Below are 24,575 nucleotides of genomic sequence, written 5' to 3' on the forward strand. Positions count from 1 at the left end.
CAGAACTAAGACTAGATACCAGATGTGTTGATGCTCTGTTGTGCCCTTTTTTCGACACTATAAAGATTAGAACTGCAAAGTGAGTCCAGGACATCCAGGCTCAAAGAAAGTACCAACCCACAACATAATTACTTATCCTTCTATGTCTAGAACTCCAGGAAAAGTGGATGTCCAAGACATTCAGTTCTGTTTATGCCATCTAGCCTCAGACACAAATTTCGGTGACTGACTCATAAGGTAGCACTGCCCTCTAGAGGCCTGATGCCAGTGGCTCGCTTGCCTCTCTCTGCCATCCGCAGGCCCCTAGCTTTGCCTGGACTCAAGAATATCCCTGTCACCAACAGGCCTTTCCTAAGGGGAATGCATCCAGGCCACTTTTCTCCCAGCAGCACATTCTGCACGTGATTAAATATACACAGTCCCCAGACAAGAAGGCAAAAGCACATTTTCTCAGCATGTGGGATAGTTTTCCTTCACTTCACAGAAACTTTGCATAATTCACTTGAGCTCATTTATCTGGCCTCAGTTCCATAAACTGACAGAAAATAAAAGCCAACCCCCAAATCTAAAGGAAACATCCATTTTAATTATGTACAAAATTAAAAGGGCGCAAAATTATTAAACTGGGAACACAGAAAACAGGTTGCTATAGATGCATCTCAGAGAAGGGTAATAAATTGAAAGTGGCTGAGTAAAACCACTTTTAAATGTTACACTTCTCAGCTTCATCCCTGGAAATCCATTAAAAAGCACCTAAGAAAGCCATTTTTTAGCTCTTGTGTTTTTGTTTTGTTTTGTTTTGTTTTTCATTTAGTTCAAACCCTTCTCACCATATGGTAGAAGGATAATTAAACTGGCAATCAGGAGTCTTAGATTCTACAACCATTTCTTCCACTAAAAAGATGTGTGGCCTTGATTAACTTCTTTAACTCTCTGAGTCTTAATTCCTTCAACTTTAAAACAGGGAGCTGCTTTAAATGATTTCAAGGACATCTGTAGCTTTAACCCTCTATAATTCCCTGAAATCGTTCTGCTGCTCTAGCAAACCTCTATGGTCTGGAAGATTCCTACTTAACACACCATACAGGGACCTATATTAAAAATGGGGTTGCCTTGGCAATGACCCAAAGAGCTAGGGCAAACAAAACGATGTTGCCCAAATAATTATTTCAAATATCAAAATTATTTTTTTAATTTATACCATTTGGAATAAAAATAGCTTCCCCAGGAATTTGCAAACATTCAAAAACATCTTGTGCTCTTGTCTCATCCTTTTAGACCCGACAAATAAACTGCTAGGCAGCAGCATTTCAGTGTAGCAAGCTTGCCACGTTCACAGCGAGCAGCTGTGACCACTAATGGGGATCAAAAGCTCCTGCTGGTCAAACTCATAAATACTTTCCCCAAAAATTTGAGTTCATAAAGCAGAGTCAAATAACTTTATTTTCACTCAGCTATTCCCAAATTGTTTCTAAATTATTAAATTAGTGACTGCTTCCCACCACAGCATCTACAAGCTACAAAACTGTAGGCAGTAAATCTAATGTGCAATTCATCTTTAGGGTTATTTTTAAACAAATAAATTGAAGCCGTTCAGAAATGACTCCAGGTGTTACAAACAGTCGATTAATTAACTTCCCCACTAGCTCTGGCAGAGCAATTTGCTATGCACTTATTACCTATTAAAGACAAGAAATATGTGTAAGCATTTCTGTTGATGTGGTCAGCTGTAGTTCTAAAATGTTTTGCTTCTGGAACGCTTACATTCTTAGATTTCCAGGGGAAATATATGCCAAACAACTAAGACCCTTTAAAGATTCTCTTGCACAACCCCAAAAATGTCAGTAACATGATAGCTCATTTTCCTGTTTGTCAAACAACAGTTCCTTATGGTTCACCTGGCAGAAATTCTGTAGTCCATAGGAAAAACTGAGCTGAAGGATGGAGTTATGAGTCAATGGGTGATCTGAAGTCCAAATTGCAAAGAAAGAGGATATATACATCTTGGGCTCAATCAAGACTAATGTCTAAATCCCAAGGATCAATATGAGGGAAAGGAGCTAATATCAGAAGTCTGCAAGGTGTGTCTATACTTTTAGTCTGGTTGGTGAAAGCATCATGGTGCATAGAGGTCCATTCCCTGTGAAGTCAGATGTCAGACAGTGACTGGGCATATGGGGACCAGAATCCAGCATCTATTGTAAAGAGAAGTAGGAAGTTTAAATAGCTTGGTAGAAGGTCAAGGTCTTCTAGTGCCAGAGTGGAAAATTGGGGCATTCTCAGAAAAAAACCTAGGAATTGAAAATTGAAAACTGTACCTCAGTAAACCAGAGCTTCCACAAGACCAGCAGATTCCAGAATTAGGAATAATTCAGATACCTCTCACCTACCTACCCACCCACTCTCCCTCCCCACTTGCCCCCAGCGGGGTGAGGATGGAGCTTTTGATGGCTATCTGGCTTTGTTCCCACTGTCTCAAGAACTCCACTGATGCTAGAAGATAAATCTCTTGACACCAAGCGCAAAGATGGTGCCAGAGCAGGCAGGAACTGACACAGCTTTATGAATACTCTATTAATAATCCCCTCCTTTCTCTCTAACATGCAATCGGCCTCTTCCCTCCATCAAGTTCTTCTGATGAGGTAAAGGGAGAAGCTCAAGTGGAGAAGAATAGAGCAGAGTGAAAATGGAACTCATCATTAACAACCATTCAATAGCACTAGTAAGATTCCTAGACTACTTAAGCTGGAGGTTTTAAAAACTGGGTCCCAACCATTCATTTCTAAATGAAGAAACTAAAGTACAAAGAGGGAATTGTCTGGCAAAAATTCACACAGCCTGTTGGTCGCAGAACCAAAACCAGAAACAAGGTCTGCTGCCTCTTAATCCAATATACATCCCACCACAAGACGTTGTCTTCAAAGCAGATGGCACCAAAATAAAATTTTGGGGAAGGTAAGCATCCCAGGGATCCATGGCTATTTGTCCCACTTGACAACTAATTCATTTGGGTCTGACTGTATTCTTTTCTAATCACTGCTGTGCTGATTTTTAAAACATATCAGTCCTACACTGAATTTCAGGAAATCTAGAAACAAACATAGAAATAAAAGATGGATTTGGATCTGATGCCTACAGAACACTCTAGGAGGAAAATGACAGAATCCTAGAATGAAATGGCATGCAGTCAGCCTAAGAAGTCCCAGGAAGCCCAGATTTATGTGTCAGAGATGACATGTTGCCAAGCATACCCTTAGAACATGTCTGGACCTTGAAGGACACCATTTGAAAAACAGTTTTCCAGATGCATTTTTCATATACAGCAGTCATAAAGATGTGTTTGTACAACAAGCTAACATTTTTCTAATTCCCAAATGTCATGCCAAGGCTTGAGGGAAAAATATAGATGCCAGCAACATATGTTGGAATGGACCTGGTATATTCAGGTCAATAAAATAGGATCCCAGATGACTCCTCACACGAATCCTAACATAAGTGGTTGGATGAAGGAAAACTTGGTTTCCAGATGAAACACCAGTTTTAGAAGCCAGAATGATTCTACATCCCAGATGGCATATGGTGGGACACTATAGGCAACTGATGGAAAAAATGTGTTTCCCTTTCTGCCGGGTCACTTTAGCCATGTCAGTGCACCCACTGCACATTTCCACATTTCCTGCTGCCTCTGATGAGCTTGTGGCTTGCATCAGCTCCTTGACCAGGGCACACTTCAGCTAACTGCAATGTGAAATATACATCAGCAATCACCAATTAAAAACTCTTGGTAAAGTAAAGTAATGCTGAATCTGTCCCCCGGATTATAACCCATGTGCTCTACAGTGATTATGGAAAAACAACCTATTAAGAATATTGACAACTTCAAGGTAATTTATTAGGTATCTTACATAGGAATTTTGTTGTTGCTGTTATTGTTGTTGTTATTTTAAGGGAATATCCTTCCCTAAGAAACCTAGATGCCTTGTTCATAGAAAAAAAATGGTGATACCAAAGAAACATTTCATCTCTTGGCTATACATTTCTGAAATCCTGAGAAGCGAATTCCTATGAATTCTTTTGATCTCCACTCTCTGGAACACAGGGCACCTGTAAGGCAGACCCAACCACATATGAAAGCCACATAAATGAAAGGCAAATATGGATAGAATTAGTACTCACAACTTGCAACATACATTGAGTAAGAGTTTTCTCTTTGGCCAGAGCCTGCAGACATTCTATTCTAAGGAGTGCCCAGCTCCTGTCCACTTGTATTTTTTATCAGATTTGGGGGAGTTGTTGGGGGTTTGGTTTTTTGTTTTTTTAGTTTTTCCTTTTTCTTTTTTCCTGGCTGCAACTCAACAAGTATAGGGGAACTTTCATTTATTTACTGGTTCAGAGATTGTGATCTATCTCCTTCAACTTTACTCCATTCCTGCCAAATCTATTGGCAATGGAAAAATGTCTAATGGGCACACAGAAACTTGCTGGAAGAGATAAAGTTTCACGAGTTGCTACTCTATTTCATGTTCTACCTATTACCAAAGCATTTGATAGTTCAATACAATCAACTCTCCATATATTATTCTAAAATGGAGATGATTCTCCTAAGACAGCAGTTCTCAAACTTTTAAGTGTTTCAGACTCAGCTGAAGGACTTGCTAAAACATAGATTTCTGGGTCCTACCTCCAGAGTTCTGATTCAGGAGGTCTGAGGTGGACTTTCAAGAATCTGCCTTTCTAAAAGTAAAAAAAAAAAAAAAAAGGAATCTGCCTTTCTAACAAGTTCCAGGTGATGGTGATGCTGCTTGTCCAGGGACCACACTTGGAGACCTACTGTTCTAGAATATCCTACCTGATTCTGCAGGTCATACAAACAAATCCAAAGGAGTTCAAATGTAGATCATATGCAATGATTAGTTTCAATCTTCTTTTGTGCAAACTGTGATTATGGCATAATAAGGACCATTATATTTTTTAAACGTGTGAATTTGGGCAGGGTTTCTCTCCTGCACATTGTATGAATGTATGCACATAAGTATGTATGCTAAGGAACTCACTTGATGATCTGGAACCCCAGATTTCAAGGGAGTACTGAATTAAAACTTTGAACTGGGAAGATTAGGGTCACCCAATGGTGCCTAATGGTGTGCTTTGCTAGCAATCTACACTCCATTGTAGATTCATCTCATAGCAGGAACCAAGTCTAAGAGAGAGATCCTCAGCAAAGAAAACTGAATAAGGAAAAAGACTCAGCTTAAAGAAGTTGCTATTTGCTCTTAACTTCAGTAAGGTATCCAAACTGAATATTTTCCAGATGCTAAGGGAAAAAGATAAAACTCAAGAGCTTCACCATGAACAAACAAGGGACTTGGAAGGAAGGAATTCAGGCATAGGCAAATATATGGCAGCCTATTTGGGGCTAGAATAACTCCTTATCTTAGGGTGAGGGCATAAGGGAGCATGAAGCATGGGCCAATTTACTACTGCTTTTACTGGGACACAATGTTAAAAACTGTATTTTGAGGACTTGCTTATTTTATAATGTTTGTAAATTTGGGGGTTATTACTGGTCCCTCCTTGGCTTTTCATTTCTTTAACTTGTTTGCTCTTTGTATCACCTATTAGAAAATAATTCTAGTCTCTTTTAGCTGAGTATAAAGGAAGCAAATTTTTTTTCATAGTTAGGACAAAGAGAAAAACTGAACTATAAGGGTCAAGAACTGTAGGAATCAAAGTGATAGATGCCACAAAGAAAAGCAAAAACTCAGGAGGAAGGTTATAGAACACTTAAATATCACACTTGGACATTTGCCACCAGAGGGTTTCTTTACTCGATCCCTAGAGAGTTTTTGTATTTTTATATGAGCAACCCATTTGGGTGCTCTAGGCTTCCTTGTTCCAGATCAGGTGTTATCAGGAGAGAAGGGTACATTTCATTGTCTCAAAATCTTAATATGTAGAGGATGTGGTCAGTAAATATTTGTTTACTAGTTAATTGTTCTACATGCTGGATATATTAGAGTAGGGGGCATAGAATTCCCTCTGCCTTCAAAGAGCTTACAGTCTAGTGTGGTGCATAGGCAAGTGAACAAAATGTTACAATAGTTTGTTAAATGGTACAATGAGAGAATTATAGGAGGGCTAGAAAATAAACACATGGAATATCATGTAAGGCTTTATAGAAGAAGTTCAATGCCCGCTGAAAGGGTAAGGCAGAGAGAAGAGAGTGCCCAAAAGCCCAGGAGTGAGTGATAACACATGAACTGAAAGGAATGTAGTATAACCAGAATGCAAAACAGTGAGATGTTATAAGCACAGCAACCATATGCATTACCAACTAAACCAGGACACTTTGGAAATGGAATGGAGTTGCTATTAATAAACATAGTGGAACAATAATGGTTTAAACTGAGATGTATGATCACTCTAATTATGGTGCACATTAAGGAGCTTGACTTATGTTAAAGACATGGGAAGTCCTTGGGAGAATTACAAACAAGAACACAGCATGATCACATTTGTATTTTAGAAAGATAATTGTGGCATCTGAATAGGTTGAAGGTGCCATACTGGAAGAAGACAGAGCAACTGACAACTGTTCAATAGTTCAGCAAAAAATGATGGTTACTTAAACTAGATAAGTGCCTTAAAAAAATGGAGGTCATGGATGAATTCCAGGGCATCACAGAGGCTGACTTGAAGTCTATCTGGGAGCTATGGAAGGTGCTAATCAGGCCAGGGAGAGGGTTACCAAGAAGATGTGTTTGACTTGTTTTGCCTTCAAAATTTGGCAAATCCATTCAAGGTCATAACTTTAATTAAGGAATGCTGATCAGCTTATAAGTGAGAATCAACCATGTTACATATTGCAAACAGAAATAACTGTGTTAATAACTTCTGAACTCCTCCAGAAGTTTAATTGATACCAAAATAAAACAATATACTTTACATAAATTGGGAAGACTAGATGTCCCAATGTTCTAATATCAGTTTTTATTTCATTTAAATCCACCCTGGTCAATCTCAGTTAAAAATCAGTATCTCATCTTGGGTTAAGAAAAAGTTTCTTTGATACAATAAAGGAAGCATGATTCATAGAAGAAAAAATTACTATGTTGAAGTTCATCAAAATTAAGACTTCTGCTCTTCAAGACATTTTTTAAAACATTTTATTTATTTATTTGAGAGAGAGAGTATGAGTGGGGGGAGGGGCAGAGAGGAAGGGAGGGACACGCTCCCCTCTCAGCAGGGAGCCCTGCTCCATGCCAGGCTGGATCCCAGGACCCCGGGAACATAACCTGACCCAAAGGCAGTGTTTAAATGACTAAGCCACCCAGGTGCCCCTTCAAAAGACACTGTTAAGCAAATGATAAGAAAAATCAGACTTGGGGAAATGCTTTTATGTCACATATCTGATTAAAGACTTATTTTCTAGGGGCACCTGAGTGGCTCAGTCAGTTAAGCCACTGCCTCCGGCTCAGGTTGAGATCTCAGGGTCCTGAGATGGAGCCCCATATGGGGCTCCCTGCTCAGTGGAAGTCTGCTGTTCCCCCTGCTTGTGCTCTCTTTCTCGTGCTCCCTCTCTCAAATAAATAAATGAAATCTTAAAAAAAAAAAGACTTATGTTCTAAATACGTATTTTTTAAAACTCTCATAGCTCAATAATAAGAAAACAATCCAATAAAAGACAAAAAATCTGAACAGAAACTTCACCAAAGATGATATATGGATGGACAAATAAGGACATAAAAAGATATTTGACATCAGTAGTTGTTAGGGAAATGAAAATTAAAACCATAAATTAAAATTGCTTCACATTTATTACAATGGCTAAAATTGGACAAAAAAAAAAAAAAAAAGACTGACCATACCAAGTGTTGGCAAGGATGTGGAGAAACTAGAACTCTCATGCACTGCTGATGGGAATGTAAACTGATACAATCACTTTGGAAACAGTTTGGCAGTTTCTTAAAAGTTAAATCTTTCATATATTCATCCATTCTACTGCTAGGTATTTATCCAAAAAGAAGTGAAAATATATGTCCACAAAAGGATGTATACACAAATGTTCATAGCAGCTTTATTTGTAATAATTAAAAATCAGAAAAAACACAAATGGCCACCGATAGGTAAATATATAAACAAACTGTGGAATATCCATGCAATGGAATACAACTCAACAAAAAAAGAAAGCAACAAACATGAAAGAATCTCCAAGAAACCAAATCAAAAAAAAGGATAATATACGGTATGATTCCATTTATACAAAGTTCTAGAAAATACAAAATAATCTATAGTGACAGAAAGCAGATCAGTGGTTGCCTGGGGATGTGCAGGAGAAGTAAGAGGGATATATTTTGCTTTGGGGAGCAATGGATATATTCGTTATCTTGACTGAGGTGACAGTCTCACAGGAGTATACATATGTCAAACCTTATCAAATTTTACACTTTAAATGTCCAGTTGTTGTATGTAAATTCTACCTCAGTAAAGCCATTAAAAAGAAAAAGAAAAAAATCAATCACCCAGAGTGCTGAGACTTTCTGATGAACTGAAAAAAAAAGCCAGAAAGTCTTTTGTGAGATCGTCACCTACGTTGGAACTGATTATCTAAATGTTTTTACTCCTAAATATGAACAGAAAGTGCAAGAATAAGCCAGGCCAAAAATGGGCCATTAAGGAAGGTGATCATACCTCCCAGTTTGCCAAGGACAGTTCCAATTTACACCTATTATCTGGCATAATTATTAAATCAATGGCCTCGCATTCTCAAAAATGTCCTTTTTTGGAAACAACCAATCACAGATATTCCCCCACGTTCTAAAATTCACATTACATCACTTTGCTCTTACGAAAGACCTACATTAGTACCTGTTTTCAGTAACCAAAACACATCCAAAGAGGATCTCTGCTTTTGCGAAAAGTGAAAATAACATTCAGCGTTTGTTTGCAATGAGCTCTTAGGAGAACTAATGCGCACCACAAGCAGTGAGAGTGGCGCACCCAAGCTCCTTCCCTGGGAACTACACTCAGAAGCTCAGCATCAAAGGGCCACAACTCTGAACTGTGTCTGTGAGCATCTGTGCTTTACTTCAATTTATTTTATGCATCTGTTAGCAAGATGTGTCCTAAGGTATAAGAAAAGCCTAAGGTTTGGGGGTCTGGAGGTGTTTAAAAATGTTTCCATGTAAATTAATGGTAATTGTTTCTTCACATAACACCAGTTCCACTTATAAAAGTTGTCATAGGAACACTCTACTTTCAGATTAACAGGGAAGCTGTAACCAGTCACTGTACTGTAGGCAACCTAGGAAGATGTGATCATCTTCCAGTATTTAAGGCAGAAAGCCAATCTGAAAATCACCAAAGTGGCTATTTTAAAACGAATTTCAAATTAGGCTTCAGTGCATTCTGGAAGATTTAACTAAAATAGAATTTGGTTGCCAAAATACAAATAAAATAACGAAAGCAAGACATAATTGGACTTTAAATGAAAAATCAGAATATGAACCAAAGGGTCAACGGCCATTTCAAGGATCAATAGCACGTTCATTTGTTTAGCACCCACAAAGTATCAGGACTGTGCTGAATGCTGGGAATACACATTTTGAATGAGTAGCATGAGCAAATAGGATGGTTGTACAGTAATCTTTCAAAAACATCCACAGATTGGGCCAGCTAGTTCTTAATAGTAAGATTATTTCTAATGGTGTCAAAAAGTCTTGAGGACAGGGTAGGACTCTGATGCAAGAATTCTGAGCTCATTACCTTCCATTTCTTTCGAGGAACTATTTTGTTTTGACAATATTAGGCACTAAGTAAAGAACAAATTAGTTAATTAATTTTCACTCAGTGTATTTTCTTAGGCTAAATTAACAGCTTTTGCCAAAGGCAAGCATTAGCTTGCTGCCTGGACAAAGCCTCCTTATTGGGTTTATGTACAAATACAGTAATAGTTGTAATCACACATTTGTTTTATTCTCCTGGTTATTACATCAAGGGTTTGTGTGAAAATTAAAATAAATTATACATAGAAAAAATAGATATTAAATGCACAAAATATAACCAACTAGTTTTGGTTAATTTGTCAGGGAGGCAGGAGGAAGCCAAACCAATGATCCTGGGCTTTGATCTCTTCATACCCACCAAAAATCCTTCACAGCTGAGGATGGTAAGACATAGGTACTGCCCTTGGGTAAGGAATGCCTTCAACCCCAGGCACGCACCTCTCATTTATTGCTCAACACTTTGCCAGGAAGAAACCTTGGATCACAGAGGTGTATGATGCATATGTTGTTTATTTCTGTCCTCATGACATTCAAATTTGTCTGAAGAGATGAGTTTAGTGTTATGTCAAATTCTCTTAACTTTAAAATGTCAATAGGCCTATTTACCTAGCTATTATTAGAGACGCTCATTTTCAACTAATTAAACCAGGTTTGGTTGTGAAAGATGATGACAACAAATATAAACCTTGTGATCAGTCCATATACAATAATATCTGTGCAGTAGCTTTTTAGATACAACATACATAAATGCTAAGGGATAACTCTGAATGTCATAAATTAATTGGCAAATTAATTTACCTCAACTCTCATCCACAGTGATAGGGAATTCCATGTCTCTAAAGAAGCTATGGGAGCACAGTTGAATTGGTCTCATTCATTCTGCTTAACTTAGCGGTACAAGTAGAGCTTTTCAGGTCCTCTCTGAATCTTATCAGCATCCCTAGAAGACCGAATACATATGAAAAATATAGAAAAAAAAAGAAAAAATACACACAAGTAGGGTGCAAGGAGCCTGGCCGGGCCAATCAAGAGGTACAAACACTAGTGTACTTTTCTCATGACTTTGAGAGGTGAGCGCACCCGTGGAATTGCGAGTTTTCCAATGCAGTTCACGATCATCTCAAACATTCACAGCGAACACCAGGTGAAAGTGCTGATAAACATGAGACACTGTCCCCCAACTTCTCTCAAAGAGCCCCTAGACACTGTAGACAAAAACTGTATTTCACCCCATTATTTTAAAAAACTAATAATTCTTCAACTTTAAATGGCATATTTCAGTTAAGTAAGAATTTGTATAATTTCTCCATCTCTCCGAATAATGCATTTCTTCTCATCATAATTTATTTTAATCCCCATGGTAGGTGAGGACACCGTTTATGGTTTAAGAAAATTGGGGGGAATAAAAGGTCAATCTAGAGTTAGTTGTGGTAGTGGAAAAATATCTGGCCAGTATATTTCATGGAATGTTTTGCAGTCACTTTTAAAATCTCTGGAAAGCTAACACTGAAGAACTTTATAGAAATTAAGGAATTATTGGCAAGCCCTGTTGACTGCTCAGTGGAAATATACTAATCCCAAAAAATAATCAAATTCTTGTTCCCCTTTTTCTTTCTCTAGCAATCACCTGCCATCTAGTGGATCTAATGCAATCTAGTCATAAATTGCTTTCTTTAAAAACAAGCAGCAGTACTCACTGAATAAGATAATAATGTTTTTAAAATAAGAACAGGGGAAGAAGCTTATACCACTACACCCCCCAAAAATAAACTCTATCTGGTAAGGACATAAAAGAGCCATGGTGGAGTCCTTTCTTACCAAGGCTTTCAAAAAACATAATTTTCATGCTTGACTAATTAAAAACCAATTCCCATTAAATCCAAGCAAAATCAAACTAAGTTAAAAAAAAAAGAATTGCTATTGGGGTGCCTGGGTAGCTCAGTTAAACACGGATTCTTGATTTCAGCTCAGGTCTTGATCACAGGATCCTGGGATCAAGCCCCACCACCCCCCTTCCCAGCCCCTTGAAGAAGTCTTCCCTCAGGGGGGAGCCTGCTTTCAGGATTCCCTCTTTCTCTGCCCCTCCCCCATATGCACACACAAGCAGTCTCTCTCCCTCTCTCAAATAAATAAATCTTTAGGACCTATAAAGTAATAATACAAATTACCATTTGTTGTCCACTGTATAAGTCTCTCACTTATGTCCTTTTAATATTAACAAAAGTCCTAGAAGATTACTATTGTCTCACTTTTGTAGATAAGAAACTGATGTCCAGAGAGGTTATGTAACTTGCACATCATACAGAGAGAAACAAAACAGAGATTTGATTTTAGATCTTTCTGACTTCAAATTGTGTGTGTGTGTGTTGTTTATTTTACTGGACTCTACTGCTTTCTACTAAAGAATATATTTTAAAAGACTATTTGATCTTCTTTTGATCTTCCTCTGCTGGCGGTATAATCTCTAGAAACATTTCCTCACAATCCACAAACCTTGATTTAATCAGATGAATTAGATTTGGAAAAAGACCTTTTAGGTCAGGGAGTACAACTTCCTGCCAAGAATAGGATTTTCCCCCATAAAGCATTTATTGCTCAAACACATTTATAATAAATATCACATTTTTCTATTGCATACCCCCTAGGAAGCCATCCCGCCAATATCTAAGATTACCATGTAAGTACTAACAATTATTCACCATTTCCCATCTCAAGCCTCTTGCAGCTATAGTTTCGTACCCTCCAATGTCTCTACTTCCCAGATGGAAACATTCTGCCATTTCTACTCAAGAGAATCATTTCTTCAGTAGCTAAGCTGTCACTTGACTCCAGTGAAGGACAAGGTTAACAGAAACAAGGTTTCTGTCACCAGCTAAACACTTTCACAAAGAACAAAGTAACCTAAACTCACACCTGATGAGCAGCTAAGTATTCTCAGAAGCCCTGTTAGCTGTCACATTTCTGGCAAGCACTTGCTCCTAAAGTTCTTTAGGAAAGAAGGGTGGGGAAAGAGCCCATATGAGTTCATAGGCCTCGTGGAATTACTGGATATCCCACTGAAATAACATGAGCCAGTGAAGGGTTCTTAAGAAGAAAGTCCTGGTTCCCTATGAGCTAAAACCCCCTAATTACACTGTAAAGAACTTCTACTGTGTCCCAAGCAACTTCTATCAAGATGAAAGTAGCTCAAGATTTTTCTAGGAAATGAACCCAAAGTCAAAGTAGCAGATTCTACCACTGAATTCTCCTAATTAAGCAAGACATTTATAAAAAGATATTGGAGATTTAGAAAACTTTTTTAAAACTTGCAAAAATGTCAAATACACACTTTAACTCAATACACTTGAAAGGGATACTAGGTCACCTTGGTGGGGGTTAATTACTTTGGCGATGCTGGTCTGGAGGGAGATGGCACAGATCATGGAAAGCAAAAGCCACAACTGAAGTACAGAGGGAAAGGTTGCTACCTCTCCATTAGTGCAGGGAATATCCAGGAAAACCAAGTACCCCCTTTACTGTACTGCAATTAACAAAAGCTAAAAGATTTTTCTGAAGGATAATTGGGGCAGGCACAGGAAATAAGATAGAGAGAACCCATACTTTGAAATCTGCCATACTTGAAGCAACTGAGATTCTGTAAAGAAAAAGCTAAAGGGTGGCTAAGAGCACAGAGCCAGACAACCGTGGGTTCAAATCCTAACTCTGCTACTTACCAGCTAGGAGAAGTAACTTGACCTTCCCCTACCTGAAAACTGGAATGTTGTGAGGATTAAATGACACAATGTCTAGAAGCACTTGGCACATGGCCTGGTATATCTACCTGCTCAATAAATGGAATTTACAGAAATAGAGGGGGCTATTAGTGCTGTGGCCATCATTAATTGCCCATTGACCAAAACAGGAACAATATCTAAACATTTTAAGCTAGTAAAGCAGTCTTTCCTCATCTTTACCAACAAAATCACCCCCTCCAGATACTCCAGAGGGCTGCTTGACATCTCACTCACCTACCACCTCCAGAATCACATCAAATAGGCCATTTCAACACACTCATCCACAAAGTCAGCATCAAATCTCTAAAAGGTACTGCAGATCCCACCAGACGTCTTACTTATAAAAGTCTCTAAATCCTCATCAGGTAACAACCACCGGGGACATGCCTGTGGTCTGACAAAGTCAGATTTATTGACTGGATACAGCAAGGGAGGGTGCTCCGGAGCAACCATGGAATGCCACTCAACAAAACGGAGGAGGGAAGTGTTTTATCTAAAGTCTGACTTCTGTGAAGGATTCTGGCCAGTTGTTTTCATTGCTGTTTCTAGGGCAAGATTAGGAAAAATGGAGATTTAACAAGGGACTGGGTGCTGTCATGTGGTAAATACTGGATATTCCCAGTATTACGTAGGTATAAAAAGCCAACTTGGGAGCATCATTCAGGAAAACACATTTACTCAAAGAGTGGGTCATTACAGCATTTGGCAGCAGTTACATGACCTTGGGAGAAATAATGTCTCCGGTTAGTTTGGCAACTGACTTATCTGGGTCCATAAGAGGGCTGCTTTTTCCTTTTTCACTCTGAGATGATTTTCACTCTCTCTGTCCTAGACAGATTTTTCCTCTAAGTGGCCCCCTAGATAGTGGGGATAGAGTTGACTAGAACTCTGTGTTATCTCTGCGACTTTTCTGTAAGTCTAAAACTATTCTATTTTTTTAGGTGGCCTCTGTGCAATCACTAACAGATGCTTATTCTATCTTCCTACAAGCACCACTTCATAGGAAAGTAACCCCATCTCATGTTTTAACACCTAAAAATTTTTTTAAAGATTTTATTTATTTGACAGAGAGACAGGCACAAGTAGGCAGAGCGGCAGGCAGAGGGAGAGGGAGAAGCAGGCTCTCCGCTGAGCAGGGAGCCTGATGCGGGGCTCGATTCCAGGACCCTGGGATCATGACTGAGCCGAAGGCAGCTGTTTAATTGACTGAGCCACTCAGATGCCCCACACCTAAAATTCTTAATTCTTCTTCATTTTCAGCCAAAATATGCTTTGTCCAAAGCTACCCTTCCAAGGTCCCAGACAGGTTTCTGCAAAGCTACATGGAATAAGTTTACTTCCTTTTCCAAAAGTTTTTCTTTTTTTCATTATGACTTTATCCTTCAGATTCTTCTCCAGAGTAAATCTCTACCTCAACCCCCTACTTGCCCATCTCTGGTTTCACATCCAGATGCCAGTGGACCCTCTTTAAACTAGGAAACTAGGTACCCTACTGAACAGAGCACTCTGGTGTGATCTGACCTTGTCAGTTTGGGGCATTCCACTGTGGTGGTAAGGTCCATACCCACATTGCCCTTTTCAGCAATAGATTGTGTTGGCTCATGCTGCACTTGTGGAAGTAAAATCCCCTACATCTTTCCCTTATGAACTGGGGTCGAGTCAGCTTTCCTCTCCACATTTCTAACCAAGCTATACTCACACAGTTTATTTTTTAAGCCAAGCATAGAACTTTACCAGTAGCATTCATCTTCTAAGTTTCTCCTACCTGTCAGCACTGAAACAGAATTGAAGAAGACTAGGAATCAGAAAGTCTGGGTGCAAATTCTACTTCTCTGTGTTGTCTCAGTAGTGTTACAAAGAATAAGCATTTGGTTCTTTTTCTCATGGTCTCCGTTTATGTGGCTATCTTGTAAGTCAATAAATTCGTGACTATATTCCAGATGGGTAAAATTTCTGTGATTTCTTTTAAATATATTTGAATAATATGAAGATGTAGGTGGTCCACTTATCAAGAGCAAGTTGTACTCAATTTCAAACATCTAGTCAAAGTGTATCTTTTTTTGTGAAACTAACTTCAGACAATGGAAATTAATAGTTGGAATGTTTAAGAATTAGGTATGAAAAATTTGGGAAATTTTTTTCTCTTTCCTTAAATGTATTTTCAGATCATAAAAGGTATTTTGAAGTTCCTATTTGGTCATATAAAGTTAGTTTATTTATAAATCTTGAGCAGCTCTAGATGTTTATTAGCTTTTACGTCATGGAAAATTGGTCTCAGGGTTGCTGATTTTCTGCTAAATAGATGTTGAATAAGTTTTAAAAGGTTTGCAGCCTTCTCTAGGAAACTGGGAAAGATGAGTGTGACTTAGGTCTTGTCCTTAGTTGTTTCCTTCTGAGTCTTCCATTCTGCACCGCCTTCCCCACCCCCACCCCACCCCACCCCCGGGTCTGTCTCTTCTCTTCCCTGTGAGCTCATACCAATAGATGATCCTTGACTGCCAAATGTGTCAGAACTGCACTTCCTGCTCCTGTGCCTCACTCGCCACCTAGGGGGTTCAGACCTGGTAATGAGTAGGAACTGAGAGTCTTCCAGATTCACAGTAGAAAATTTTGTAAGTAGACATCTCTGTTTGAGAGTACGTCAATTGTATGTTTTCCACAGTTGTTACTGTAAATACCTTGTGACTGTTCGTGGATTATTTTGTTCTAATATATTTTGTCAAACTTGCAAACTTTAAGCAAGTCATTCTACACCCCTGGGTCTCGTTTCCTTGCCTTGAGACAATCTCTAAGATCTCTTCATTTCCCCTACCCCTATCATACTAAGAGTCAGTCTATTGAACTATGTTTCATCTTCATTTCACTGATGAAAAAAATGATTCAGAGGGGTCAATTAATGCTCTTTACCCCACTCAAAAGAGTTATTTTACATCACTGATCTCTCCTCTGCTTCTGCACACAAGGCTATCAAGAACCTTCTTAGCCTGGGAAAAACTGTCTGCCCCCAGGTAACCTCCACTAGCTGCTCCATCCTATTCCCCCCTCTACATATACCTGCTCAAGGGCCATCTGTATCCCCATTTGCATCTCACTGTTCACTTGTTTCTTTGTCCCCTGAAACTCCGGATTGTTTTCCTACACAACACTGAAACTGGTCTCTCAGCCAGTAGACCCAAGGACCTTATCTCAGTCATTATCACCATTGACTTTTCAGAGCCCACTTTCTTCTCCCCAGAGCTTCCATAAGGATTTTGTTTGAACTTTTCTCATTTCCAGAAAGCTTCAACTATCATCTCTACACAAACAGCTCCCAAATCTGCATTACTAGCTCTAACCTTCAGATATATATGACAGGATCATTATTGTGATACTAACTTTGGATGGACTCTCCCAGTATTTTCCTTTTCTGCTATTCCAAACAGGTAGCTTGGCCCTTAGAGAATTTTGCTGTGTGGAAATGTGAAGGCCCTACTAGATAGAAATTCTGTCCAACGGCTGTAGGCATGCTTGTGGTAGCCTTTGTCCAAAGCACTAATAACTCAAAAGCTATAAAGCAGGTAAAAATCCACAGTGATTTTTAGCAGGAGGTCAGAGTGCTAACAGGCATTTTGCCAATCTCTCATAAAAGTACAAAAATATTCTCCTTTCAGCTAGAAGAAGAACAAGTGATAAAGTTTAAGAGGAGGTCTGGTTACCTAGATGTGTAAATAAATATGGTTTGTTTTAGGGCTGAGAACATTTTTTAAAATCCTTGTCCATTTGCATGTCATGGAAACAGTCAAAACAATCCATATGACAACCTTTTAGTGCAAACAAGAATGTGCTATACACATTGCTGAAACAAAACAGAAACACAAACAGGAAAAAAGTGAGAGGCAAGCTCAATTGAGGACTCCCCATGTATAAAAAAAAGAGAGAAAAAGTTCTCTTCATTCAATGATGTATTTTTGAACACTAATTAAATGTCCTTCAATGTTTTGTGAAACAGATGGGAATTTTATTTGGTGTGAAAATTTAGAGATAATATGAAATAGAAGAACAAAGCTTAGAAACCCAAAGTCCCCACCACAACCACCCATTCCACCCCCCAAAGTTGATAGTCAATAAAAAACTAAATTTAGACAGACGTTTTTAAGAGACTACAATTTAATTTTATAGTATAATAAAAGCTAAAGATCAAATATTAGAATATTTCTATAACTAATCTATAAATTCTCATATAAATCTTAGACGATTACATGAAGATCTCATTTATATTTTCCAGAATATTCATGCCAGCGTGAGGATAGGTCAGTTCAAAATCCATACCACATGTTGCAATGGAATAGATTTTTTTCTTTTTTTAGTTAGATTATGTATGGATTATTTAAAGACAGTTTTATTTTTCATTTCTCTTGAATTCATTGTTTTCATTAAGAAAACATGTTCATGGCAACAGTACCATATTAGTAAAGAATTTCCAACGTCACCCTGCTGGTTTGGAAATCTTACTACCTGAGGTGGGCCTCATTTTTCAGTTATGGGAGTACACAGCCTTCAGGTTGGCAAATTGAGAGGAATGTGTTATGTATATGAAAATATTTTTATTTTTTATTTTTTTAAAGATTTTTATTTATTTATTTGAGAGAGAGAGAGACAGCATGAGAGGGGGAGGGTCAGAGGGAGAAGCAGACTCCCCGATGAGCAGGGAGCCCGATGTGGGACTTGATCCTGGGACTCCAGGATCATGACCGGAGACGAAGGCAGACACTTAACCTACTGAGCCACCCAGGCGCCCCAATATGAAAATATTTTTAAACTAACCAAGTAACATCACATAGTGAAAATTACAAATTATGGTTCTGACCGTCCTGGAGAGAGAAAATATGTTAATGGTGGTAAATTCGGGTTAGGAAAGTAAGAAACAATTTGTTGTTGCCTTAAGCAGAGAAATTAAGAAAGAGGGCAGGTGGGAACAAGTTGTCCCTAATATCCATCTTTCCCCTTCTTTCAGAGTACTCTACTTTTTAGCTGTACACATGGTCACCGAGAATAAACACTAATTTTCAAGAAGCTAGAGGTGGCTATGCTGACCTTATGCTCTATCCAATGAGAATGAAGTAGAAGTTCCTGTGACAGCTATCAGGAATCCTCCCTAAGAAACAATTGGTATTAGTACCATCCTGCTGTTGGAATGCAGATATAATGGTTTGATCTCCATTTCAAACTATAAGGACAAAGGAGCACAACCTCCTCTGAAATGACAAAACAAAAGGCTAGAGTTGTGTGGGTCTTGAGGACTTTGTGGAGCAGAACTGCTATACTAGCCATAGACTGCTATATTCATTCCCTAGTGCTGCTCTAACAAACTGCCATAAACTGGGTAGCTTAAAACAACAGAAATTTATTCTCTCCCAGTTCTGGAGGCCAGAAGTTAGAAATCAACATGTTGGCAAAGCATGCTCCTCCCAGAGCCTCTTGCTAGCTCTTCCTAGCTAGCTCTTCCTAGCTTCTGGTAGTTGCTCATATTGAGGAAATGTAATTTAAAACAAAATCTTCTCTCAACCCAGGAAACCTCTCCCTAAAGGTAGAAGAGAAAGAAAGAATTGTATTATTGAATAAGCATCAAACCAGAATGTGATGCACATCACAAGCAATCCAGTAAGAGATGGCAAAAACAGAAAGAAAGCTCACCCTTTAATATAGCCAAGCAGACACAACTCATACCGTGCATGTTCTTGAAATAAACAATGACTAGTCCTCAAGAAGACTTGACAACTCCATTTGTCACACACAGATTCATCCTAGATCCACCTGGTAGCTGAGGTGGCCATCTGTGTTTGCAAATTGGCTTTATCCAAAGGAAAAATAAACTTCTCATATTTTTATGGCAGGAGGTGGTTTTGGAGGGAGGTGTCTACCCACCCAAGGAAATTGGGAAAAAGAGATGCTATCTTAATGATTGCATTTCAAAGAGATTGCACTCAAGTCCTTGAGAAAGACACTGCTGTGGGGCATAAAGCTGGCAAGAGGTTTATTTAGCTTTTAAAGAGATTTACATACGTTTCAAAGAGATAAAGAACTTACAATTAAAAGTTTTCTCAAGTAAATACTGTAAGAAAAGGGAGGAGAGGGGAGTCTCTTATTTTCAAATGAGGCCTCTTATTTTTAATTTATATCTGCCCTTACATTGGCAATCTTTGGCATTCCTTGGCTTGTAGACACATCGCTCTAATCTCTGTCTCCAGCCTCACTTGGCATTTTCTTGCCTGTCTCTGTGTCCAAATTTTCCTCTTCTTACAAGAACCTCAGTCATTGGATTAGGGCACCCCCTAATCCAGTATGACCTCATCTTAACTTGGTCATAGCCACAAAGACCCTATTTCCAAGTAAGGTTACATTCACAGGTACCAGGGGTTAGGACTTCAACCTATCTTTTGGGGGAACACAACTTAACCCATAACGATGACCTTTTCACAGAATTGTATGTTGGAGAAAAATTCTAACATGGTTAAGGCAACATTATTTGTGGTCTTTGTTCCAGACAAATAGTTCTGGGTTCTGGAAGAATCTGGTGACAAAATGAGGTCTTGAAGAATTCTCCACTAAACCAGGTCAACTTCTATCCCTTGGGGTTCAGGGAACACTCTTGAAAAGATGCCCTGGGCCATCTCTTGTGTCACTTACCCTTTACCATCCCAACCCCCATCCTAGTTACCCTTAAAGCACCAAATCAGTTGCAAACTTGAGGTGTTGTCTACATTTTATCTCACCTAGCTGATACCTAAAATTGTTTAAGAAGAAAAATAAAACCTTTTAATTTCTTATTTAGCATGAAAGCCCTAACAGACATATGCTACTTGTGGCAACATTTTATAATGAATGAGTTTCAGTCAAAATGCAGTCAAGCTATCGATCAACAGATATCAATTACTGAAGTGAAAATCTTGGCTCTTTTTCTAGGGAGAAGCGAGTGTTGAGAGCAGGAAAGTTGTTTTCCAAAGGTCATAGTCAGAATAATACGATTAAAGCAAAAGCAATTTTCAAAAGATAAAGTGGAAAATAGATTCAAATTCCTAAAATATTTAAATATTAAAAATTTATTACTAGACGACCTAGTGAAATCCTGAACATACCATCACAACAAAACAAAAAGCCCCCTTGTTTTGGTCCTGTGGTAATTCCAAACGGCCTGAGGCAGACTTACTCTCCTTTGTTGCTGTAAGATTGTAGAACAAAATTCATGCCAGGGCAGAAAAGTGAAGGACTTAGAATGAAGCCAGATCTGCAGAGGTAAAATGTGTGTGTGCAGATTACCCAGCAGGAGGTCGCCTACAGCAAGCACGGGGAGATGGAGCATCTGAGCGGGACTCCATTGCTTAAAGAAAGTCTTTTCAAAGGCCCAAATGTTTAAAGAAAAAGAATCTCAGAATTCTAGATTTACACTGGGTTAAGCATCACCTGTGTAAGGTCCAAAGCAGTACAAGCAATTCTCTAGAAATCATATATCCCGAACGCACAGGACTGTAATGGAGCAGGTAGGCTGGTCAACAAACCCATGAGCAATAACACACAACATGTGGTCGTGGCAGAGATGGCAAAACAAGAGGCACTCCAGGTAATTTTTTTTTAAGTTTTTATTTAAATTCCAGTTGGTTAACATACCGTGTAACATTAGTTTCAAGTGTACAATATAGTGATTCCACCCTCCCATACAACACTGGGTGCTCATCCCAAGTGCCCTCCTTAACCCCCATCACCTATTTCACCCATCCCCCACCCACCTCCCTTCCAGGTAATTTTAACCTCCCTATAACATTTTCTCTCTGAAGCCTCCTGATGTTTCCAGGGTCCCCACAAGACAAAGCCATTTTCTAACCAACAATGTTAATAGGTATCTCCATTAACATAATAGACGTGGTACTGAGAAAAACAGCTTTGAATTCTACATTTTATTAAGCTGAATTCCATTTATTAAATTTGTTTGCTAATAAGAGAATAATATTCTAAGTCATTTTGGAATGCAAACAACACTACTGTAAAATACACGGTTACCTCCTACTTTCTTTTCTGTGTAGACCTGGACTGTCATATTTGCATTTTGCTCAGCAGACAAGAGACACATAAGAGCTTCTCTAAAAGAGGGACTTCACATGAAGAGATCAAAAACCCTTTGTGGCAAAAATAACGAGATTGTTACTAAACAACAGGAATTTTAGGATTCTGCAACCCTTGCATTTTACTTGGATTAAAGTCTCCAGGTGTTTTATTGTAGTGACCCGGCGGGCAGCCATTCTGAAGTGTCCCACTAAAATATCTCTGACTGCAGAAAGGATGGCAGATGGTTGGAATGACAGAAAGCAAAAAAGGTCTTGTTTACTTAGGAGTGCAGTTGTTCTCAACACATTAGATTAATTCAAGGAACGGGTTGGAAATGCTGGCTCTCACAGTTTCTGATTCACAAGGTGTGGAGTAAGGCCTGAGAATGTGCACTTTAACTAGCACCTCCAAGTAATCTGCTGAAGGTGATCAATACACTATACTTAGAAAAATGATGCTTTTTTTTTAAAGATTTTATTTATTTATTTGAGAGAGAGAATGAGAGATAGAGAGCATGAGAGGGAAGAGGGTCAGAGGGAGAAGCAGACTCCCTGATCAGCAGGGAGCCCGATGTGGGACTCGATCCCAGGACTCCAGGATCATGACCTGAGCCGAAGGCAGTCGCTTAACCAACTGAGCCACCCAGGCATCCCTAGAAAAATGATGCTTTAAACTTTAAAATTTAAAGGTTGTAGTTTATTTGTAACATGTAGGCCTCACTGTGTGTCCCAGCAGCCAGGCTACCTTTCACTTCCCACCACCACCACTCTCACCACACACAGACACAGACACACACAGACACACACAGACACACACACAGACACACACACACACACACACAGACACACACACACACACACACTGTGACTTTGAGTTCATCCAGTAGATTAAACTCCTTGCACTTGGGGCAATCTGCCATCAGGTGGTAGAGATAATCTGATTCTCTTCTCTAACAGACTCGCTGTTTAATACATGTCCTTGAAATCTCATCCACTTATTGCAGTGGTTTTGCTTCAAAAATTTAACCAATCAGTTTAACCAATAATTTGGCCAAAAAAGTGTCCATGTATATGGCAATTCAACCCACAGAAACTCTTTGGTAACAAAGAACATTAGCACCTAAGCTCCAAGAGCTTGAGGCCCACACAACTCTTTTAAAACCTTGAGCCCTGAGTTTGAACATTAATTGGAAATTAAGAGTGAAATTATGGTAGATTTCTGATCAAAGGATCACCTTAGGAACCTGCAGGAGTTGGAACTGCATTCCCAAACTACCTTCGTGGTACCAAAATGTAAAGTAGAGATATTGGAGGAAATAGGTGAAAAGTTCCCTGGTCAGTTTGTTTTAAGTAAAACTTTACTTACCTAATCAGTTATATTGAAAGAGGTTAAAAACAAAATCAAAATCAAAAATACTACCAACTAGAATAACTTTTGGCATCAGAATATGAGAAAACCAAAATGTGATGGAATTCCACAAAGAAGTAAGGTATACGCAGATGTTTCAATTCATGAAAAGCAGTCCGTAGCCAAAAAAAAAAAAAAAAAAAAAAACCCACAAAAAAACACCTTAACTGAGCTTTCAGGCTCTTAATTCCTATTAGGAGGATGAACAAAATTGGGTCTCTATAAATTTCTGTTGAGCAAACTACATAAGACCATTTTAACCATCTAATATGGAGTAGTAAAGTAACAGAATATCTAGACATTTAGTCTTTAAATCTATGTATATTTAGATTGCATTAATCATTATCAAACACATTACCCAAAATGTAGATTAAAAATCCTGCTCAGGGGCACCTGAGCATCTGACTTTTTTCTTTTTTTTTTTAAGATTTCATTTATTTATTTGAGAGAGAGAGAGCACATGAGGGGGGGAGGGTCAGAGGGAGAAGCAGACTCCCTGCTGAGCAGGGAGCCCGATGCAGGACTCGATCCTGGGACTCCAGGATCATGACCTGAGCTGAAGGCAGTAGCTTAACCAACTGAGGAACCCAGGGACCCTGAGCATCTGACTCTTGATTTCAGCTCAGATCATGATCTCAGGGTCGTGAGATCAAGCCCCCCGAGTCTGGCTCTACACTGAGCGTGGAACTTGCTTAAGATTTGCTCTCCCTGCCCCACCCCCCGCCATCTCTCTTAAAAAATAAAAGAAGAAAGAAAACAAAAGGATTGCTTGACAATTACAGAACCCATGCTACTGAATGCATTGTGAATATTTTCCAAATATTTGCTATTTAAGCAAATACTATAAAAGACAACAAAACAATAATATTTATATATGCCTATTAAAGCCTGGTGTTACTAATTCTTTTTTTTAACATTTTATTTTTAAATGATCTCTACACCTAACGTGGGGCTTGAACTCACAACCCCAAAATCAAGAGTCACACGCTCTACCAACTGGGGGAGCCCCTAGTGTTACTAACTCTTTATAACTGGAATATCAATGAGATCCTCATAATAAAATAAGTAAAGAATGTCCTAGACCTGTTCAGATCCTCTTCTCACATCATCCATGTTATTACCATTCTCGATAGATAGGTCACTGGAAACACATTTGCCAAAAAGCAAACTATCAAAAACTGGAAAAGAAGCCCAAGAAACTGCAAGCTAGAGGAACTAAGCCAAGGACAAACAAAATAGCAACAGGAGGTCAAGTGTAGGGGGAGTCAAAAGCTAGAGAAAGTAAGGTCAAGATTAGAGATGCAGACTAGTTGGTGGCAACTGTGTGAATGTCAACGGTGTGATTGGTATCTGTGGGTCAGCATGCAGCACTGGAATAAAGCTTGACTCTTCAAGGAGTTAAATATGCCAGATACCATCTTTGCCCACAGGCTTCCTACCACCATCCAAAATGCCATACAGACAACAGAAAGAGGCTGATGCCTTCCCAACTTCATTTTTTGTAAAACTTTTTCTTTATAGTTATATAGTC

This window comes from Zalophus californianus, chromosome 7 (genome assembly GCF_009762305.2).
Source record: "Zalophus californianus isolate mZalCal1 chromosome 7, mZalCal1.pri.v2, whole genome shotgun sequence".
Classification (NCBI taxonomy): domain Eukaryota; kingdom Metazoa; phylum Chordata; class Mammalia; order Carnivora; family Otariidae; genus Zalophus; species Zalophus californianus.